Raw genomic sequence first — 6,000 nt, forward strand, 5'->3', positions numbered from 1 at the left:
TTGTTTACATCTTTGGGCGGTTTTAGTGGCATCTCTCAACAGTCAAAGGGGCTATGTATGTGATTCAATATCCACAGTCAACGCCTATCTTGAGATAGGTAATTTTTTTTTATCTGTGTATACTGTGCCTTAGCTGCGGATTCGCTGCGGTGTCTGTTCTGTCGAACATGTCTGAAAGAATAGGCACCACACCTTAGTATAAGTTATGTTTCTCGCCGTCTTAGAAATAAGGTGGCAACGGCCTTGCCACAGTGGTAACACTGGTTCCCGTCACATCACCAAAGTTAAGCGGGCTAGCACTTGGATGGGTGACCATCCGTTCTACTGAGTGCTGTTGGCGAGCGGGGTGCACTCAGCCCTTGTGAGACAAACTGAGGAGCTGCATGATTGAGAAATAGCGCCTCCAGTCTAGTAAATTGACGTATGCCGGAAGAGCGCTGTGCTGACCACGTGCCCCTCCATATCCGCGTCCAGCAACGCATGTGGACTGAGGATGACACGACGGCCGGTCGGTGCCGTTGAGCCTTCCAAGGCCCGTTCGGACGGAATTTACAATAGTTTAGAAATAATGTGTTCAATTCTTCTTCAAGTTTAATGTACAGGTCATTTTGGATTCCTGCCACCAGCCATCGCAACTTCTCTTTTTTGTTGTTTGTGTTAATGCGGAGCCCTACAGTAGCCGACACATGAGCCAGAGCCTCAGGCGAAGCCTCTGTGTTGAGTTCGAATGTCAACTCCTCAGCATTCAACAACACTACCTTCTCTGGTTTCGGATCTTGAGTGAGCTCCCCCACAGACATTCAGACACCTCACTGGAAATGTCCACAGCAGAATTCCGGCCGTTGTAAAAGCGAAAGACGGGCACATCTCTCGTCTCAACTCGTCCTTCGCAGCCGTCAAGTATTGTCCCGGTAACCGGCAGTTACATTATGAAGATGCGAAACACAAGAGTTTTCAATTGCGAAAAATACATATGTCTACTTTAAATTATAATACGGCTTCAAAAAATGCGTAGCACACACATTTGGTTGGCGGATGCGGAAAACGATTGTCACAAGTCACTTTGCGACCAACATCAATTTACAAAAATGAATGTGTACCTTCCGCAGAGCACGCTGAAAACACTCGAAAGCTAGTTAATGGAAATAAATGAAAGTTATTTACATTGATACTGAATCAGTATACAGTAGCCACCGTCTTCTTTAATATCCATTATGTGAAAGTATTACACATATTAAAAATCTTCTCACTGAATTCTGACGTGATGCAAAACGTCTCAGACACTGTTAGTAAAAGCGCGTTTCTACACCTTTTCTTTGATGTTGTCTGAAGATAGAGTATCAAGGAAACAATTGTTACTTAATTGCATAAAGACCACGCTTAAGAAAATAGTAGCCTTCTAGCATCTGTTCATGTACATTCAGGTGCAATGTAAATAATTTTCATTATGTGACTATCTTTAATGAAATGTACACATACTTTCCCTTACACTTTTCTCGACGGGTTCGCTGTAAAATTCACTGAAAATGTTTGATATAATATAGCGAAGGAAGTTTGGGTAAAGAAAAAAAAAAAGAAAAGAACGATAACTACCAGTTGAAAAAGACGGCTGCATTTACAAGGAAAAAAAAATGACAGTTTAAAGCGATTGCAGGTACCCTTCTAAAATAACTTTCGCCTAGTACATGTCCAAGTTTAATCGAAACTGAGTAGCAACATCATTTCGATTCCGTTAATTTTTAAGTAATACTCTTTCCAGTTGACAAACTCCAATATCTGATGAAGTTATTATTCACAAAGAGGAAGCGAACTGCAGAAAGCATCATAACTGTCTGTTCTGACAACAGTCGAAATACATTAAGCTATTTTTATAATCTCGCGCGGAGAAAGTATTCTTAGAGAGCCGGGCAAAGAAAACAAAAGCTGCCTGTTTGTCAGTGTCTGAGTCAGCACTTCTGACTCATGAGAAACTCTCTCCCGCTACTTGTTTCTCTGGGTGCTCACTTCATGTAGGAACTTTGCACAATGCCTTAAGTCAAGGCGCGACGCTAGACTAAAGTAAATATTTATGCGAAATGAAATGAAGCTCTTTTTACGTCGGCCTTCGTGCTCGCAGGCTAGCGATATACGGAACTGAAAGAAATATATACACTGATGTACCAAAAGTCATGGGATTGTTATACTGATGGCGATAGCATCACATACTCAAGCTATATAAGAGCATTGCATTGAAGGAGCTGTCAATATACTCAGGTGACTGGTGTGAAAATGGTCAGACGTGATTATGGCCGCACTATGGTGTAACGTTCCTTATAAAAATACTTCTGCTGATTACGTTGAATGAATGTCTGAACTGCAGAATGGATACATAACTCGAGTTATCGTGTAGCGCGTTGTAACTGCAAGCGGTGTGCTTACTCTGGGTTATTATTAGCAAAAACTTTATGCGAACTGTTTGGGCAATGCAGCTCCCAATATCAATAAAGAAAGAAGTCATTACAAAACACATTCAGACCCTTAAACACTAAATCCTCTGGCCCTAATCAAAACTGACAACCTTGGTCCCTGTGCACATAACAATAAATTAAATTGTCTTGGCTCTAAAGCACCCACGGTGGAACGTGATATACTCTGAACTCTCATAAATAAATAAATACGAAATTCCTTTGGCTGATAAACGAGAACATTTAAGAAAATCCTACTTCTTTGAAAAGTATATGATCTGGACAGGGAGGCGGTACTGATTGTGGTGAATTACTAACACTGATATTTTTTGTGAAATTATATTGCAAGTTAAGTTTGGCTTTTCAAAAACATTTCACAACTGAAGTAACATTGGTAAAAAAAACAAAAAAAAAGAATATGTCATATTTACCAACTGACACACAAACAAAAGCGAAATATCTAAGTAGCCCTTTTTTCAATCAGTTTACGTACATTATGGGGTTACCCAACAATTTCAAATCAGCCAACTCATCTATACTAAAGTTCTGGCAAAAAGAAAATCACTATTATTATTATTCGTCTTTACCATGTTTGCATGAAGACTTTTGCTTCAATGTTCTCGTTATTCCTACATTAACGTAACACTTGGTGGCTTCACAGAGCACACCACAAAAACTGCTTACACCATCCTCTTTCACTCACAAGCAGCTACCAGCTCTTACTCCAACACTACTGTCTCAGACCAGAAACAGTATCTTTGGCTCTGCAGTCGTGCACAGTCAGCAATCCACTTTATAAAACCTATCAGCGACATACATCATTTATAATATACTAGTTTCACTTTAGTTTACATTAATATTATTATCGTCTTCCGGTGCCACATAAAAGTGTGCCCCAGTAGACTCCTTTCAACAGGAATCAGAAACTTCGAACGTGGAATGGTAGTTGCAACTAGAGGCGTGGGACATTCCATTTCGGAAACCATTAGGGAATTCAATATTCCGAGATCTACAGTATCAAGAACGTGGCGAGAATACCTTATGTCAGGCACTACGTCTCACCACAGACAACGCACTGGCCAATGGCCTTCACCGAACGACCGAGAGCAGCAACATCCCCTGGCCTTGTGACCATATCGGTTGCTCTCTAGATGATTGGAAAACGATGTCCTGGTCAGATGAGGGCCGATTTCAGTTGGTAAGTACTGATGGTAGGATTCCAATGTGGTGCAAACCGCACAAAGCTGTGGATCCAAGTTGTGAACAAGACCCTGTGCAAGCTGATGGTGCTTCCACAATGGTGAGGACTATGTTTACGTGGAATGGAATGGTACCTCTGGTACAGCTATACCGATCATTGACTGGAAAAGGTTAACAGCAACTGCGACATGGTCGCGTATGCAAGCAGTGATCCAATACTGTCAATTGATTTTTTTATTCCAGTCTTTGATCACAACATGAATTCTTTAGAAGATGACTGGTTTTAGTCCGTAATGACCATCCTCAGATCTTTTTTACACCATGTCCTAAAGTGTGAAGGCCATAATGGCATCGCCAAAACGATATGTTTTGACGATGCCATTATGGCCTTATCACTTTAGGACATGGTGTAAAAAAGCTCTGATGATGGTCATTACGGACTGAAACCGGTCATCGTCTAAAGAATTCATATTGTGATCAAAAACTGGAATAAAAAACATTTGGAAGTGGTTAAGTTTGGCGAGGTGTAGGCACTCAGTTACAGGAAAGGTTAGGGGCAGCGTACCAGGCCACCAGTATCTTCAAGCCAAATGCAGGGCTAAGTCATGTGATAGAGGACCTAGGGTCTTTATGTAAGGATTTTAGAAAACAGGACCATGTAGTGATAGAGGGTGGGGTGGGAAACAGTTTGGACGGGGATGGGGCACATGACATAGGTGGTGATCGGGACACAATAGCTTCCCTGGCTCATGGCACCAACGCACACTTTGTTGAGGTGTTCCGGCGACATGAACGACCACATCTTGATGGAGCTGGTAGGACAGCCAACTTTGCTCGTGTTTCTCTGGTGACCGTCGAGGCTGTCAACAGATGGGGTTTCACTGGGCATGGCCTACACCTAAACAGGACTGGGAAGGGAAGGCTGGTACAGCTGATTCACGAAAGTACAGGTGAAGTATCTTGGGCCACACATGGTCAAATACCTGCTGTCATAGTTAGGAAAAGTAGGTCTTTTTTAGGATAAATCCAGAAAACAGGTCCCCCTGCCTAAAGAGTATCTCCAGCAGCTCAAAAAATACTGAAACAATCACTCACAAGACAGAATTTAACACTTCAAATATCACACATACCAAATGTCACAAAGAAAAACAAACCATTGGAAAAAGTAACATGGGGCATTTCACAGACTTAACAATCCTTCATCAAAACATGAAATCAATAAAAAATAAAATACAACTATTAGAAGTTGAGCTCCAGTCTTTGAACTGCACAGTAGTTTGTGTTACTGAGCACTGGTGTAGAGACACAGAAATCCAACATGTAGTATTATCATCGTATTAAAGGGCAAACTCCTACTGCAGAACTACTTCAAGGGGTGGAAGATCATGCATTTATATTAGAAAAGGAACACAGTTCAAATCCAGGCATGACCTCAGTACAGTAAGTGAAGACAAACACATTGAAATATCAGCTATTGAACTAACACCAAGAAATTAATCATTTTGTGTGTGCATAGATCTCCTGGTGGTAATGTGGATACTTTTTCAATAATTTATCAGAAGTTCTAGATAATGTCTCAAGTACAGAGGTCAACATAATTCTGCGTGGGGACACCAGCACCTTCATAAAAATTCTTAAAAAGTTTTGGCATGTCCCTATTGGTGAATAGTGCAACAGGGGTTACTACAATGACTGCGTCAGTGATTGACCATGTGGCCACAAATATGGACAGGGAAAAATGTGATGTAGCTGTAAAAGATCTCAGACCATCCAACCATCCCTGTCAAATAACAGCGGTAAAATCAGGCATCGAATCACTCCCTAAACTACAAGCCTACAAACGACATCTATCAGAAACCAAAATAAAAGATTTTTCAGAAGAAATAGAAAAGCAAAGCTGGAATGAAGTGTATAAGGAAACCAATGTGAATATTAAATTCTCTGAATTCTCCACATTGTTTAAATTGAACTTCGAAAAAGCATTTCCAAAATTATGCATGTCTTTATCAACGTCTCACAAAAACAGATGAATAACAGTAGATAATTAAGAAGACCTCCCAAACACTTAAACACCTCAGTTCCATGAAAAATATTTGCAATGATCCAGAATACTTAAATTTTTATCATAGATACAAAAAGATCTTTAGGAAGGTTGTGACTGCTGCAAAAAAGTCATTTAATGACAAAATAATATATATAATGCAGATAAAAAAAGCAAAGCGGTCTGGGTTGTTATAAAGAGGGAACAGGGAGAGGCAAACAAATGCAGAATAACATACTGCTAATGGAGGGGGATAGGGTAGTAAATGATCTACAACACTTAGCAAACTATGTAAATGAGCATTTTTCAAGTATT

Source organism: Schistocerca serialis, chromosome 2 (assembly GCF_023864345.2).
Source record: "Schistocerca serialis cubense isolate TAMUIC-IGC-003099 chromosome 2, iqSchSeri2.2, whole genome shotgun sequence".
Taxonomy (NCBI): Eukaryota; Metazoa; Arthropoda; class Insecta; order Orthoptera; family Acrididae; genus Schistocerca; species Schistocerca serialis.